This window comes from Sander vitreus, chromosome 16, assembly GCF_031162955.1.
Source record: "Sander vitreus isolate 19-12246 chromosome 16, sanVit1, whole genome shotgun sequence".
Lineage (NCBI taxonomy): Eukaryota > Metazoa > Chordata > Actinopteri > Perciformes > Percidae > Sander > Sander vitreus.
Window position 1 is genome coordinate 14763424 of NC_135870.1, and position 18367 is coordinate 14781790.

Sequence of the window (18367 nt, forward strand, 5' to 3'; positions counted from 1 at the left end):
TTGGTAAGGTTACTAGGAAATCTCAGCCCAGAGTAGTTTTATTCTCCCCAAAACAAGTTTCCTTTTTATTTTTAAAGAACTATACAAAAAAAAAAATCGCAACTTTTTTGCAACTTTCACTGTCTCCTGCAACTTCATTGCAACAAACATACAAAAGACATAGCAACTTTTATCGCAATGTTTTACAAAAGCTCCTGCGAAATCAGGCATTTTGGGCCGCAACAATCTCAAAAAAAGGCCGCAAAATCCTGGAGGGACTGAATGTCTTTATACCATCCAGCTCCTTGCCAGGCTGTGCCAATGCTGCTTTTTTCCTGTAATCATGCCAGATCTCATTGCATTGTCATTGAATTAAGTGGCAATTTCAGGCCACGAGAATGTTATGTGAGTGAGAAACCTCTTCTAATCCAAGCATGCCATTCTATGAATAACAATGGCGAAACTCCATTCTGGATAAGCTATTACATCTGTCTCTCTGGCTCTAATTTTCTCTTTATTTTCTTTTTTAGTTTTCATGTCTTTTCTCCAACAGCCTCACATCTGCTCCCATACATGTCCTTCCCTTATCTCCATGTGTATCATATCTTTAAATCTCTAAACTGTTCACTCAATCACATCTCAGGGATGCAAACAATGTGTGGTTTTTATTATGCAACCTGCAGGTGATTATATTCTGCCTGTAGTGCCCTGCCAATTAAGACATGGCATTGTTCAATCGAAGTAGGAAGATTTATGTGCGGACAGCAGCTGTCTGATTTAGATATATCAGCGCGATTAAAACACTTCTCATGAATAGCCTGGTCTTTCAATGCAATTGCCATATTAATCTCATCCGTGCACATGAGCTCTGACGTCACATAGAGAGATCAGTTTCCAAGAGTGGACTGCTACTGCAATCATGTAGATTGCATGTGTGTAGTGGAACTCATTTTGTATTGTGTTTCTGAAGCAGGACACCCAGATGCTACTGCTACTTGAGGTCAATTTTTTTAATTTGTGAAAGTGATATAAAACATAGATGCTGAAGGTTCAAGAGAGGCTGTCCAAAAGGAGAGCATTGTCTTTTTTAAGCAATATAAACAAAGTCATTTTGAGCATCCAGATACCTATCCTCCCCCCAAAGTCAAATGCTTTAGACTCATACATAAGGCCATTGATGATAAAGCAATCTAAAATGAAATAATGAAAGGCTGTCATCTACAAATAATATTGTCAGAAAGAAATATGTATAAATTGTCTTTGAAATGTTTTATTTCCTTTTCTAGTGAGGGCTGTATAGCAGATGACATTACTGACTTAGTAGTTAGTTAGAATTAGAGTTCAGTTTTGAAAGAAACCACTAGAATGTTTTCCAAATAAATGGATTCATCAAAATTTGTTTAGCCAATTAAATGTGTCATCACTAGGCGTCACCAGAGTATGAAAGATTGAAATGGAAAAGGTCTGTTAGGATGAGCAAAACTAGCCAGTGTGTCTATACCTCCACCCTGTCCACTAATTTAATTTGAATTCTGTGTGTCAAAATTTCTGTTTTCTGTCACATCTGTGTCATTTCCCTCCAAACAATCAAGGGGGTCACTGCCTTCTCCTCTCAGTCCATCTGTCATGTTTACAGCTAGGATTTGCTGCCACCATAGCCTAGTTACACACTTTATTATTATGGAATACCCCGCTCTGGCTGGTTTACAATTGTCATCTAACAGGGGTAAGAAATTGGGAGAATTTCAAGAAGTTGAAAAAGAAGGACATTTAAAGGAGAATTCCGGTCAATTTTTACGTTAATCTTGATCGCTATAAATATGCGTGTATTTTCGAAAACCCGACCTGAATCGGTGCAGGCAACACGGAGTAGCTGCAGCTAAGTGTATGAACTTCCACTGGACTAAATCGGCAGTTGTCGGGGCAAGTTTTAGAGTGCCTTTGTGCCTCTTAACAGCCATAAAATGCAATTAAAATGTCTGTGCAACATGAACAAGGCCCTTACGTGACAACAAGATGCGTTTTCAACTCAGACATTGTTTAAATTCACCTACCCTGGTCCCTGTCTCGATCCTGCCGGTAGATGGTAGTTGGTAGCTGCTAGCTGCCGTCCGGTGAGTGTGTTCAGCCAGGCTTCTGTGATAATCATCCCGACAACAATCCATGGAGCGGCGGTGATGTGGCTATGTCCTCCAGAGGACAGGTCATGTCACGTCTTGAAGTTTATTCCTCCCTAGGCTGGCTGAACACACTCACCGGACTGCAGCTAGCAGCAAGCAGCTACTGTTTTGGGGGGAATAAACTTCAAGACGTGACATGACCTTTCCTCTGGAGCACATAGCCACACCACCGCCGCTCCGTTTTTCACATAAATCATACTTTTCAGTAATTATTTTGTGAGTGTATATTGCAGATCCACTTAGAAAGGGTTGTGCCACAATCACATATTGATTGACTACTTTATTCTGCATGGGATCCCTATTGCTTTTAGAAAATGGCATGCTGTGATGGTGCTCAAGATTTAAAGGCAAGAACAGTCTCATCTTTGTGGAGCTATGGTCCAGAAAATACCACTAGGTCCACAATCCCAAATGTCTCTTTACTTTTTATTGTACTAAACAAAGATACATAAAAATGACCAATACTAGCATTCGAAATTGATACAGTAATAAAATATGTGCAGACAAAACTGGTTTTATAACCATGAATAATATATCAAAGTGTTTCCCTAGAGCTTTCTGTATTTACAACACACGTTTTGGCATGTTAACAAAACCGTTTGACATAATAAGATCAAGTTTACACTTGCTATTAGGAACTTGAATGCAGGCTTTTATATTAAAACTATTTTTTTCATTTGACTAAATACACGCCCACAAATGTCTCAAACAAACGTATTCTGTTCCAAGCCCTCGTTCTTTGCTTTTCACTAATTGGGGAAAACAAGAACTTGACCTTGTTCTTGGCATCAGCTGTTGGCTATTTAGTTAATTAACCAACAGGAATGAGGTAAACAGGGAGGAAATATCTGCATTGGCTGAATGAAACTTTCAGCTTTTCTCACAGGGTTTGTCAATGTATAATTCTGGTTGATATAGACTTCAACGGTGTTTCACTATAAACCATATTCTACATTTAAATGCAGTATGCAAACAGTGACATAACCAATCCTTAGTTGTGTGTGTGTGCGTGTGTGCTTATTGTGAAAAATGTTATCCTAACTGATTTCATGATAAGGAAATCTAAAAACTAAATTTGGCCAACAAAGCATTTCTAATTCTCATGACTATGAAGTTTCTTATTTTTCTCCCTCACACATAGTTAACTGAAATAATTCTTCACCTTGAGAAAAACACAAAAAGATCTATTTTATTCAGCAGGGGGTGCTAATCCAGACTGAAACCTGACGTATAAAAGCAACCTGCTGTGACTCAGCCTATGCACACTGTGATGGCAAATTTACATTTAAGCATGATTCTCTATATTATTTGTATAATTTATTTTACTGTTTCCCTCACAATACTGGAAGGGAGTTTTTCTTATTCTCACATGTTGAAAGTAAGAGCCACAAAGTCTGGGAACGTAATGTGTACGCTGAACAGATAGGGGCTACAAGGTCACCCTAAACTATCTGTTATTTCTCCCTGGATAGTTGAGACATTCTCACAAACGAGATGTCTAAACCTTTGGGTAGAAAGCGCTACAGAGGGGAAGAAGTGAAGTGGCTCCTGAATATCTGACTATGTTTGATTGTAAGAAATGTTGACTCATGTTTAGAAAGGGGGCATGTCTTTCTATCTCACTGGAGATGCATATATACTGTGTGCTTTTTCTTATTCGTTGAAGAGACCTTTCAAACCAGCGCTGCGTGCCTTTTGTGAACAGTGTGCTTCCTTATAAACTTGCAAGTTTATAATAAAATACAAAAACCTAACTTGGTTTAGTCTTCGACTGTCCTTATTTTGTTTCACCTTCCTATTTTAAAACATCTACACCTGCTGCATCGAAAACTTCCACCACAATTCATAGAAGTTTCTCTAGCTGCACACTTAAAGGGCCATTTTCTTAGCTTTTCTTGAAAAGCTAAAAATAAAGGAAACGGTTTGGAGAGCATGCCTGTCACTACGGAGAAATCCTTCTATGTCACCTAATTGACTGAGCAGTAAACACAGCAGAACGTGTCTACTCAATAACCCGCCAGCTGTGATTTCCCTTCATTTACTTCCTTTTGAAGTGACAGAGTATCACAGAGAACTCTGAAGCTGTTGCCTACAGATAACAGACATTAGGTTGTGGTATGCACTATGCAGTTGTGTGATCTTTTGCAGCTGAATATCATATAAATTGGGCTTAAACATTACAACAACTACTACTTGTTCTGTCAATACAGACATGCAGTTGTCTCGCTTATTTTACCTGATTAGACCTTCTCAGATCTATGGCTTTGTCTGCAATTATTTACTATAGAGGAAATTCTATACAGAGGACTAAATAATGGTTCAGCTGGAAAGACTGAAACGATGTCAGACACTACTTAGGTCACTCCTCTCATGTGGCAGCCATTTACTTACACCTGCTTGGAAGAAAATCCTGGTTTCTAAATATGCAATCCTTTTAGATTAAAAGCGCAGTTCGTCTTTAAGACAAAACAGGCAAAACATTTTATAATTCAGTCACTTTCAATCAATGAAGCTTCCTGATTTCAAATTGAAGCTTTGTAACTTATTTGCTCATGTAGAAATCAAATGGTATGGGCATGCAAACATATCAGAAAAATCTATGTTAAACTTTCCACTGTTCAGACCTTTTTGGAGAGTGAGATGGTGCATAAAAGTTGTCCTCTAGATCAGCTGAATGTTCCTGCTGCCTAAATCTGATTTAACTAATGTAATATTGTATGAAGGAGGGCTGTGATTTGGAGATCACTGCATATTTATCCTTGAAACTTCTTCCTGAAACTAATTTGGAAAAGCTTCAAAGCACGACAGAGCTGTGTATATGGCTGACGCGTTTTGGATTTTAGATGCCACGTGTCAAGTGTTGCTGCCGACACTGTGATTGATTACCCTACTGCTCCTCTATTATGGAACTACTGCCGGCGTCACACACTGTGACTGAATAATAATGATCCTGAAAAACAATTAAAATCTCTATTTGCAGCAAGAACACAACAGATGCCAGACAGCAATGACAGCAAAGGTTAGCCTGGGTCTATCAACACAGGTAAAGCTCTTTAAAGGGACTCAATACATTTGACCCTCTTCTTCATGTTTTTGCATCCAACAGCTTGTGTGTACATGTCCAGCCAACCACAGATGAGCCCGGTAGATATGTTGTTGGTTTAGCTTTACAATGTGTTTTTAATTCATACTTCCTGCCCCAACAGATCTATACAGGCTTATGTGGTGAAGTCCAATAATGACAGGAGAAGAAGACTCATGGGAGCTCATCATCGCTTCCTGTCAAGGCTAATTGACTAAGGAGAATTACTTACAGTATACCGACCACTAAATCCCCATCCATCTTAGCCTGTAGTTCAAAAAGGTGGTGGGTGAAATAGCAGACACAAGCTGGTCTGTGTCTGTAATAAACATTCAACAGCTCTTCCCTCACACAGGTCTCAATGGATGCCCATATATTGGGCTACAGCCAATCCACTGACCTTGACTGCAATGCAGCAGGTAAATATTACAGCCGATCACCGCCGCGCCACAGAGCACAGCGTGACAGGCCGGTATCTCCACACAACAGGTCTTTTCTGAGCACTGAGCAGGGACCTGGGGAGAGGCTGAGCTTCGGATAACATAATATAGCTGCTCAAGAGCCCATCCTTCCTGCTAAAGCTATGCACGTCAAGCCTTTCACACAGTGTGGGAAAGTGAATAAAAGGATAGAGGAGGAGACACAGGTCACAAACAATATCGCACTGATGCAGAGAGACCACAGCACAGAGCAGGAGGGATGGGGGATTCTTCTCAACTTTTAAATAAGAGTCAGCAGCTTTTGGATGCACCAATTCCATGACTAAACCAATTCCAAGAATTTCTTCAAGGTGAGCATAAAAATAATATTTGTTCCATCCAGTACCTGCATTAACTGGACACAGATCCAGGGTGGTTCTATCATTTTTTAGGCACCAGGAAAGAGCTATTTGTCTGTCTTTTACTAGAACCACACACACTGCCCTTTCAGAAAGCATCTGAATTTCTACAGATGTTACTTTTATAGTTACTAAACCCATTCACAAGTCAGTATATTACCCATAAAAATACATTCTCTTCATATTATTCATTTTTTGTTTGATTTAAATATTAACCACTGTCTATTCAAACTACAAAGCTGCCGTCTCTGTGGAATACTTCCTGTCCTTCCTGCTTCCTGAGCAACAGGAAGACGATTAAACCGGTTGAAACTCCCTTGATGACCAAAACTCTTTTGAAGCTCTCCCTGACTGCCTATGGGAAGCTGCAAACCAGACACGGGAATTGTTCAGGATGAAGAAATACAATGATTCGTTGACATCACTTTGAACCAACACTTTATAAATCATAGTGATGATTCATAGTTTGGTGCGATAATCTTTTTGTTGTTTAAAAAAAGCATTCCAGATATCAAAAAACAATTTTTCAATTCTGCGTTCCTATAGTGTATAATTCCTGGCAGGTATGGCTGAGGAACTGTGTGTTTACTAACACAGCACTGACCTTGGCTCATGACAATGCATTTTTATGTTAGCTTACATGAGTGTGTTGTACTTTCTGAGGTCAAATACAAAGAATTGCTATGTACTCAGACCAGGAGGAATTGTTGTTTTTCAAGAGATGTTATTAAAATGGGATATTGCATTGCTTACACAAATACAGTCTTAACCTTCAGTAGTGAAATTGAAATGCATTGAATGGAATGCAGTGTTGTATGATGTGCCTTTTTAACCAAATAGATAAAGGGGAATTTACTGTGACGTACTTTACCAACACCATTACCTTTCCACTGTATACATACTCCTATATAGTGGTTGATACCTTTATTTTAGAAACATACAAGTACAGTAAATTACATTAGGGCCTCATATCTGGACACTGGACAAATGCTTTGTACTTTGAATATCAAAGTTAATAACAATCTGCCAACTACATGATAACACAGCTGGGATAAAAAAGGGAATTTGACCCAGTGCAAAAGAAAGGTCGGGGGGTCTCATCAACATCATTAGATTTCATCTGCTGGGGACAGGCACCATATGTCATGGAAAACATTTTCATTATGCTACTGACAGAGCACAACAAAAAATAGTGGACTGGAAAACAGGGATTTGATTTAAGTTTAACAGTCAGGTTTTTGTCAGGTTTCTCACCTTGGTATAACAGCTAACAGCAGTTCTCAGTCATGTATCCTGACACAGTTCAGCAGTGACTAATAACAAATGACAGTACCAAACACAAACAAACTTTGCCGTCACAGCTAGCCAATTACACGTGCTAATAAACGTGTCTATAAACTCTATAAACTGAGAGTTTATCAACTCAAAGAAATGTCCGTCCTCACTCCTCAGTCTTAACAACAACACAAGAACATGTAACTTACTGATCAGACATTCACGCAGACAGGAAAGGCGAGAACACGTCAGGCAATCCAATAAAAGTCTGCTATGGACGGCATAAACACACGGCGGCGAAGGCGAGCGCTCGCATCATAGTCCATCATAGCGTGGTGCGCGAGTACGCGGGTGCGCACATGCACGCGCCACCAACGGTAAAGTCCGTGTCACTTGAAATCTGTTCTTTATTACAGGCTATTTGATTAATTGCAAATTTGTTTCGAAGTTTTAACCACTAAGGTACAATATCAACTAAAGTGGGCCCTGCTTTATTTGACTATTTTAAGGCTCTCTGTTTTATGAGGGCCCTGTGTCAAAATGTAATTTTAGAACTCAATTATTTTTCTTTTTATTGTACTTATGTGATGCATATTCCTAATAAAGTTGTTTTTTTAGCCAGACTAGCGCCCTATGGATAGAGAAAGTCAGTCTGTCGGTGAGCCCACCACTTCTAAATTACTGTATTATCACTGTTGGATACAGACATTGATGGTCCCGAGAGGATGAAATCTACTGAATTTAGTGATCTAGTACGCTAGCAGGTCAAACTTTTCAATTATTCAGTGAAATATCTCAACATCTATTAGATGGATTGGCACAAACTTCTAAACAGACAATCAGGGTTCCTGGACGATGAATCACAATTACACTAGTGATCCCCTGACTTTTCTTCTAGTGTCACCATGAGTTTAATATTTGTTGTTTTGAGTTAGATGTATTGACAACTGTTGGATGGATGGACCCAATATTGCCCCATATTGACTCTTAGTCTTGTTAATGAAATTACCACAATCTAACACCATTGGTATTAATTCCAGCACATCAGTAGTCATCATTGCACTGGTGTTAATGGGAACAGCAGTTTTTCAAAAGCTTTTTTAGGAAACTGGTTTAAGGGTTTTCAAATTGGCTTGGGGGTCACTTCACATCTGATGAACATGTTGCATATAAGTATGTCTATTGAACAAATGTAAAACACAACAAAACAGGTTTAATTTAAAATCAGTAATCAAATCACGGCACTAGAGACAGAACCTGGCCCAGATGCGTCGACTGTAATTCATAATCACAGGTTTTCTTTGCTCTGTCCAATCATCACATATTCATCTGTCGTATACAGTCTACCACCTCTGTGACACCCCTCATCAACTCAGTATTCTCTCTCTTAAGGTTTGAACACCTGTCGTTGTTTTTGATAGAAAAACATTTGCATATCACGGACTGTATATACTGAGGGGAATTTTGAAGGGATAATTTTCTTTAGCTGTACTTCTAAATTTTTGCATATATTATCATCAGTTTACGCATATTTCCCTGTAATTTAGTGTAACATATTTTGCATCATTGTAATTTATATTTAGGCTCAATACACTTGCATAAAGTTCATGATTTAGATTTCCAATAATGAACCCACCAAAGGGTCTCTGAGGGAAAATAGGTTAAAGCATCACTTAATCCTAAATTAAGATCTAAGCAAGACATTACTGTAGTAAAAGTTAAAGCTGAGCATAACTTCCACACACTGGCTATAAGCTGCCTGCTTAACAATAAGTATGCCCTTATCCAGTAAACATTTTATTTTAGACAGTGGCCAATAAGGTAATCCATCCTAAGGGCATGCTGTAAGCAATTTTCCACAGGCGAATAGCATACTTATTTTTTAAGGGATTTCCTAGGAGGGTCAGGATGCTCAGTTTCTTCTGGCTTACTGTAACCTTTAGCAGCCTTAAGTTAAGGTAATTTGACATGATGGCAGGTCTGTTACACTTTTAATGTCTCAGTGTGCAAGAAGCTGTAGCGAGATACTCTGCATTTTAAGAAAATGGACTGTGTCTATTTTTTAGCCTTTCCAAAAACAAAACACAAAAACACAAAAACACAAAAGTGTAAGGAATGGATTAACCAGTGTTTATCTGCTCTAATGTAAGGTACCAACGTTACCGTGCCCTGCAAACTAGCTACAGTGGGAACAGAGCATTACTTCCAAGACCAAGAAGCACATAATTAATTGACGAGGGTACCTGAGTTTTTGCTGTTACAAAGAAAGCTGTGTTACAGACGAACACATCCACCATGAAGTATTTCCTCACTGAGTGGAAACCATCAGAGTTCAGGCAAATGTTAGAGGCTCTGCCCTGCTCTTTATTAGATTTGTATAAGTTTACAGTACACTTCTTCAACCCCAGCCAACATTACCCAAGTTACATTTGCCAAACACATTAATTAGCCCTCATCAGGGGTTAAATTGGGACGGGCTGTTGCTTGACGCAGTTAAATATCCCTGATGTTATTATAAGTAACTATTTACATTCATAACATTTAAAAAAAATCTAAGTTTAAAAATAAAGTCAAGACAAACTTAATTGACTCTAACTAGCTTTATCATTAGCTTTTACTATTTTTAAACTGTTATCACATCTGTATGCATCTAAATCTTCATCTAATGTTAAAAAAACTTTTTTTATGAAGGCTGTTGTACAGACTCTGGAACTGAAGTGTCAAATATAGAGATGATTCAGACACTGGAATAAACTCATTGTTGTATTATAAGAGAAAAAAGAAAGAAAACTTAAATAGTCAACTTACAATGCCCATATAATGACTATGTTTCAACAAGTTAAAATAGGTCTTTGAGTTCGAGAAAACATGTTTCTGAAGTTGTTTGCTGGAAATAGCTTGTAGGAAAAGATTCTTAGCTACCTCTATTACTCTCTGTTTCAGTCCCTTTCAGAGTGTGCTGTTTCTGCTGCTCATTACATATTTATGAGCTGCTGCTCATTTGCCCATGCCCCACTCATTAACTGTTACAATGGTATCGGGGAGAGTGTAGACTGTCGGTACCCGATTTGTGCTGCCTGCACGATCCGTCATACGCAGATGATAACACCGGGAAGCTAACGTTAGTTTAGCTAACAGCTAATTCGGCTAACCGCTAGCTGAGACAGCATGTAATAACTTTAAAAGACCCTCAAAATAAAACCTGAAAATAACCGTTAAAATATATAACAGCTGTTACGTCAGTTCTACTTTACTTGTGCTCATTTAAAATACAATCAATCAATACTCGTCTTTATTGTTATGACTGTAAAGTCTTAATTTAGCTGTAGCCTGCTTTTCCCAGTGTTTAGTTTGAGTTAAAGTTATTTTTCGACTGAATTTGAATGAAACCGTTTAATATATACACACCCAAAAACTTAAAGACATAGACAAACCAGTTAATTTAATGCATTTATTTTTTGAATGCCAATCTGTAATATAGCAAATAATCTATTCAACATCTCTCTTTGTTGCTGCTGTGGCTTTTGCATCCTCAGTGACCGCCTCCGTGTGTTCCTTAGTCCCTGTTAAAAGATAGCAAACACAAGAAAAAGATGTTTACCGTTATGAATGCTATAACGTTACGGAACGTTATACTTTTTACATGGGAAATAACTCATACATTTTAGCTTTCATTTAACGTTGCTAGTGAAGTTAACAAGGTGCAGCTTTACCTCCTATCCTGCAGCTACAACTGATAAACATACCAATTTCTAAATCTCTGCTAACGTTACGCATATACAGTAACGGCATATAAAAAGAGATGAAAATGCCACCGGACATTAAACTTTACAAACACAAATGGCACAAAAGACAGCAACCCAGCCTAATGTTAAATGATAGGTTCAGTTAGCCTAACATTAGCTCGGGGTGTATCTACCTAATGATTTTAGCAATTTGTACCAGCATTAAAGCGTTAAGCTTTACAATGATGTAACACATTAACGGTGATAACAAATGTATGGCAAACACTAAAGATACTTACATTTAAATGATTATTGCGCCGTCAGCGATCCCGCTCCAACTCCCGCTTAGGTCTGCCATTGTTGTTTTTTTTAACGAGCCGGCAAAGCCGCGCGCATAGGATTGTGGGTGATTTGAAAGCGCGCAGGATACGTATGCTCTGATGGGAGGGGGTGGTGGGTGAAATATTCAAATGTTTCGGCCAATGACATAGACAGTCCTGCCGATTTTGAACAGCTCACCCGGAGATTGAAGGCAGGATACATTCAGAAACCCATATCTCACTCAAAACAGCATGGATGGGTTTTTTTTCTAAGTCTGTATGTGTGTGGAAGCACCAGAGACACAAAATAACACCCAAAATCCCAGAAAAAAGTGATTTTTTCATAATATGGGCACTTTACTCATTTAGAATAAAAACAAAGGAGAATGAATTCCTCAGACAAACAATTGGAATCAGTGATTGGTCATCAGGTACGCACATTCACAGCTCATTTACGTTTCTGTCTGGCTGATGAGGTCGACTGAATGTGCTGCTGGTCAAAAAGTTGCTATTGTATATCCGCCCCTGTGATTCAGATCCATTCCAAAATGTAATGGGTTTTTCTCTGGCCCATGCTTCACCATTTCACCAAGTTTCATGAAAACATAGGCCAGTAGTTTTTCCATAATCCTGCTGACAAACAAACAAACTGAACGGAAAACATAACCTCCTTGGCAGAAGTAATAATAATGTTGAGAACAAGTAGAATTGAATGCAAATGCAAATATGGGACACTTGACATTTGGTGACACCCTGGTGGCATTTCTGCTTTTTGCAGATGATTCTCTCCTTATGGCTTTAAAGGATTGTGACCTTTGATGTTCAGTGGAGAGTTTTAATGCTGAACGTGATGCAGAAAATGGTGGATTAGTCAATCTGGGTGAGGGAGCAGCTGCCACAAGTGGAGGAGTTCAGTTGTGATGGTTTGTGAGATTGAAAATCAGTTAGGGGCATTGGCTGGCAGGCCTAGTATGAGCATGTGGCAGTGAAGTGAGAGCTAAAGTAAAACTCTCAATTGATCAGTCAGTCCTCATTCAAATCCTCACAAACACTCACGGAAATAATGAGATTGCAGATACAATGAGGATTCTCCGCTGGGTGGCTTAACTCCCTCTATGTTAAAGAGAGTTCAATGATTTTGGAAAGCATCGACATTGAACAACTGCTTCTTTGTGCTGTGAGGATGCAGCCAGCTTAAGTGGATCGGGCATCTCATCAAAATGCCAGGCTCTGTTTGGAGGTGTCCTCGGGCATGACCAAGTGGGAAGACACCCCAGAACAGACCTAGGACTCCCATCAGGCCTGAGAGATATGAGGGTTCCCCCCAAAAGAGTTGTTGGAGAAAAGGCCATTTAGTCATCACTTGAAACTGGATAGCACAGTTTGTATGGATTTTTTAAAATCTTAATTTAGTCTTCTTGATCACGATATAACTACTTTTACATTTCTAAAACTTCACTGACCTTTCTACAACCTTACTGTTTTACACTATAACTTAACTTTGTCTTTGGCTGTCTCGAAACTGCTTGTACTCAGAAATTGATTTCTTTCTGTCTGGAGATCAGAGCATGCCCTGTTCACGCCTCTGCAATCCCTTCTCCATTTTTCTATTGACAAACCAAGGGCAAAACGTAAAAAAGAAACACCTTTCTGTCCTTTTATGTGCTATCAATTCAAAAGCAAACTGAAAAAGCTGTGAAATCACTTTCCTGATTTATTGCAGTAGAATGAGTATAAAAAGATTAAGATGACATTGTCATTCCTACTTACAGTTGGACACAAAATCTTGGTTTGTAATATATTAAATTTTCTTTTAAGCCACATAGACAGAAGGTTGTTTTTCTGCTAGTATCCTTCTCATGAGGTACAGTAATTATTTCATACTAAATTCTTAGCATCTCGTCTGGATGTTTTGATTTTAGAACTGGGTCACCTCTAAAGTTGTGAAAGCAATAATAACAGTACCCAAACAAAAGCTGGCTTGTGATTTTATTTTAAATCCATTTATATTAATGTATAGCATGCATATAAATGTGGGGGGACCATTAATACATTTGGCATGCACTTATTTTGTTTTAATTAATTTGTATTAATGTGAAAAAAATTCTTATGGGTGTTGACAAATACATCAATTCATATCTGCTTACAATTACATTGTAGTGTGATATAAACCATTTAAACCATTTAATAAATGTTTATATACTGCTAATGCATGCTAAATATGGGGATTGTTGCTAAAGATTCTTTATTTAATGAGCTTTTGTGTTGAAAAATAAAAGATTTCATCGTTCTTAAATTATGTGAGCTGTCACATCAAACAATCTTACGATGGTATTGTGTGATATAAAGGCATCACTCTCACACAACACGTGGTGACAATAGAAAAACAAATGTTGCAGTAACCAAAGTAACCAAATTACACTGATGCAAATATAAATAAATACAAAATGTTTTTGATGTTAATACAGTATATTGGCTCATCTACTTGAATTTCTGTCATCATCGGCTCGGAAAACAGTAGAGTAAGAATATTTCATTTTCATGTAACTGCTGATAATTATTCGTCATAAACATCTTTCCAAGTAAGTAACAAATAACAGATCCCATCAAATATCCAGTTTTACCTGGTTTATTTTGGGTGTTTTGTTTGAGCACAGGCAGCCTGCCAATTTCTTATGAATCCCATGCCTCGGTGTCTGTGTGTGTGTGTGTGTGTGTGTGTGTGTGTGTGTGTGTGTGTGTGTGTGTGTGTATGTATGTGTGTGTTTCATTGAGAAAGAGATGTGTGTGAATGTGGAGAAGGCAGTGTATTGCACATGTGTCTAGCATATGTCTGTTCGGTGAAAAGAAGAGGCAGACAGGTGAAAAGAAAGATGGAGAAAGAGCGAGACATGTCGCAGCACCCTCAGGACGTCTCCTCTTTCTGAGCAGCTGTTGTCTGAGAGCTGGAGGCAGCACTGCGGCGCCCTGTCAACTCCTTCTCCCACAGAAGCCCCTATGCATGCAAAACAGGCTCAAGCTGCCCTCTCTCCTTGGCCACACTTTTCCACCCCTTTTTGTTTCTGTGTCAGACACCTCCTTATTTTCTCCCCCTCTCTCTGAAGCGGAGTCTTTATTCAAATCAATTTCAAGCCATCAAATGTAGTGCGCTCAGTAATAGTTACAAAGCACACAAACATAACATGCTGCAAGTGAGACAATTTTATGGGAAAGAACATTTCAAGGGCAGAAACAGACAAAGAAAAGAAAATGTATTGTGGGTTTTTTCAGGCCCGATTGTGTATTACTAGGTGCATCAATTACTCTGCACAGGGAAAATATTTTAACATGTTGTGATTTGGTCGACCTCTTTCTACCATGAACATCTTCCTTTACTCTCAGCTATCAGAGCCCAATGGCTTACAGATATGTAAAGCATTTTAAAACTGAAATGAAAAGCATCATTACTTTTCATTTACAGGTTGCTCATATTCTAAATAGCATAGTGCAAAACATACCCAATCTAAATCTACAATATATATGTCATAAAGAACGTAGTCTTTGACCTTGTGCATTCCCCTGTTTTTGAACTGTATTCAAAGATACAATCTACGGCATAGTTATTTGTTTTACTGCATTGCACAAAGCAGACAAATGTTATTATGAAACAGTTAGCATTTGATCACAGACACACAATATTGGCACAGAGAGCTTAAAGAGCTCTCACACGCAGATGATTAAATCTTTAGGGCGGACTCTAATTAACGAGTTGTATCGCAACAAGTATAAAGAGCACTAGTAACCTCCCGATGTAGTGCTCTTCTATTACTGCACCTTCATTTACTTGATAATTGATGGGGATTTCAGATTTCCTAATAGAGGTGACAAAACCTGTTGAGCTCTTAAGCTTAAAAAGTGACAATTTCTTGACAATCCTCAGGTGTGAACACAGTATTGTGCAGGAATGTTATACAGTACATACATCTGGCATTAAGAGAAATGTAAAGAAATGGAGATTAGTAAGATAAAATAGTAGGAATTGTGTTGCTATTATTCTTACAAGGCCCTGTTGATTCACTATTTGCAATGACAGCTCATTGCTCATGACTGGAGGATGCAACAGTTACAGACGTTGGGGCTCGACAGCTTTGGAAACAGCTGTGAATTTTGAAAACTGATGGTACTGTGCAAATACATCTGATGCTACTGGACACATCTTCAGTGATGTTCAGGAATCATTGGATGTTTCGGGTCTTTCAACATCATACACCCTCCTTCAGGCGACCCAGCTGAGGCTGATCGGACCCCAGCTTCTATCTATCTATCTAGCTACTCTGCCCCCAAGGATCTCCTCTCTTTAGCCATAGCCATCTTGAGGTTTTCTCTGCCGCTTTGGTGGTATTGTGGATGGCTCTTCTCCTTCTCACTCCATCGATGCCTAACACGCTGAAGGCTCTGAACAGTGATCGGGCTGCAAAGCCCCTGCTTCCAACCTCTATTGGGAGACACCTCGCTCTCCATCCGGCTTGTCGACACTCTCTAACCAGTCCCTCATACTTGGCAAGCTTCCTTTCAAAGGCTTCTTCCAAACGGTCTTCCCAAGGGACTGTTAGCTCCAACAGAACCACTTGTTTGGTGGATTCAGACAAGAGAACAACATCTGGTCTTAAGGTGGTGGTCACAATGTGGTTGGGGAACTTGAGTTGCTGCTCCAGGTCCACCAACAGCTGCCAGTCTCTCGCAGTGCCAGGATTCCTGCAGATGTTTTTGCAGCTGGTCTTGGTTGCTCTCCAACTCTAATAAAGGTGATGGCTTGCATGGAGGGGCGGGAACGTTTGGCCCACTCGACTCCTGCAGCAATGGCTTCAGCAATGGCCTTCAGCACCTGGTCATGTCTCCACCTGTACCTTCCCTCTCCCAGTGCCTTTGAGCAGCTGCTCAGAATGTGCTCTAGGGTTCCACGCTTGGAGCACAGTGTACAAGCTGGTGACTCCACTTTGCCCCATATGTGAAGGTTTGATGGGCTGGGAAGCACATCATATACCGCCTGGACGAGAAACTTGATCCGCTGTGGCTCTGCCTTCCACAGCTCCGCCCATGTCACCTTCCTCTCAATCGCATTCTCCCATCGTATCCAAACACCCTGTTGCCTCATTCCCACTGTCCTGCAGGTTCTCTCCTCCTCTACCACTGCTCTTACCTCCTCCTGGACTAGGCGGCGCCTTTCCTTCCCTTTGGTGGTGTCAATGTGGGGAGTTGAAAAGGAACCCAGTCCAGCCCTGCCTCTTGTTACCACTCCCACCAGCCTGTTGTGATGTAATCTTGCCTCTGCTTGTCGAACAGCCCCCTCAGCCTTCCACTTCCGACCAGTCCTCACTTCAATCCCAGCCTTTGCCACCTTTGGATCGCTTGAGTCTCTATATTGCAACACTTCCCTGGCTCTCGTTACCTTGAACTCCTCTTCCAAGGACTTGAGTGGCAGTTGCAGTTTGTTGCGATGCCCATAGAGTGCAATGCTGCTTAGACTTTTTGGAAGCCCCAGCCATTTTCTAAGCTGACCTTCCTCTCTAAGGTTTCCACAGTCGAGATTGGCACTTCATAGACGAGGAGTGGCCACAGGATCCTGGGAAGAATGCCATGCTGGTATAGCCAAGCTTTGAACTTCCCTGGCAATCCAGAACGGTCCACTGACTTCAGCCATCCGTCCAGCTCAGTGCAGGTTGATCGGACGGATGCTGCGTCCCTCAGGGTGCTGTCAAACACCAGCTTTGGAAACAGCTGTGAATTTTGAAAACTGATGGTATATATTGTTTTGATACTGAATACTGAAAATTGGTATTTAACAATACCTTTAATTCAATTAATGTAAAGACAATGACATAATATGGAAACACAAATGCTATCCTCAAGTGACTGGGATGAAACACTACGAAATAATGGCACTTTAATGCCACAAGACAGACAGACAGACAGACAGACAGACAGACAGACAGACAGAGAGACAGACAGATAGACAGACAGACAGACACACAGACACACACACACACACACACACACACACAATACTGTATATTTTACCCCTGCTCTGATAAAAACAAAACTGGATTCAGGGATAACTGATCTCTACTGCTGGTACATACATTACATAGTTGACAAAACGCTACCACCATGTGGTGTATTTTAGTACTACATAGTTTTAATCTATAATATACAATATTTAGCATGTAACTTGTTTCACTTATGTAAATGACTGCACGTACAGTCATGTTACTTTATGTGCATGAACAGGTTTCTTTCAAAGCTCAAAAATCAGAGCCAGGACTGCTGTGATAATTTATGGAAACTTATCAGATACTATAGTGTTTTGGACACATTTTCACATTGTAGTTCTGCATAAACTGGAATACAAAATCACACAAGGTCAGAAATAGAATAAACATTGGATACACCATCTGGATATTTTGGATAAAATCCTACATTTGACAGTTTGCACAAATACTGACTGAGCTCTTTAAGATCATATGGATGAACTAATATTTTTTTAATTTAATTTTTTTTAATTTATTACAAGCAAAATACATTTGAAAAACATTGGAGCTCATCTAAAATTCCTAATGCAGGACATGTGGTTAATTAGACTCCCTACATGGTTTGAAGAAGCATTCAAACTTGTCAATCTTCCAGTCGATTTCTATGACAAGTGTCAAATTCCACCTGTTGATGAAGATCATGGGATATCATCTAAAGTTCCAGTGACTTTATATCTATTAAAATACATGTTTTTATTATCTACCGATCAAAATAGAAATATTATATATAATAATATATGTGAATACAAATTATCAAAAGAGTTCCGTTTGAAATATTACATAGACTATATAATATTTCAGTCGTGTATGAGAACTACCTTTTTATCTCCATCTTCCCTGGCTGGTAGCCTACAGTATAAACAAACACAGTTAATGGTCGCAGCCTCTGAATAAATGAAA

The 18367-nt window shown here is 39.3% G+C and overlaps 1 pseudogene; it reads right to left on the reverse strand.

The window, feature by feature from the left end:
* Positions 1 to 15702: 15702 nt before the first annotated feature.
* Positions 15703 to 17644, reverse strand: LOC144531689 (uncharacterized; annotated as a pseudogene).
* Between the last annotated feature and the right edge of the window lie 723 nt (positions 17645 to 18367).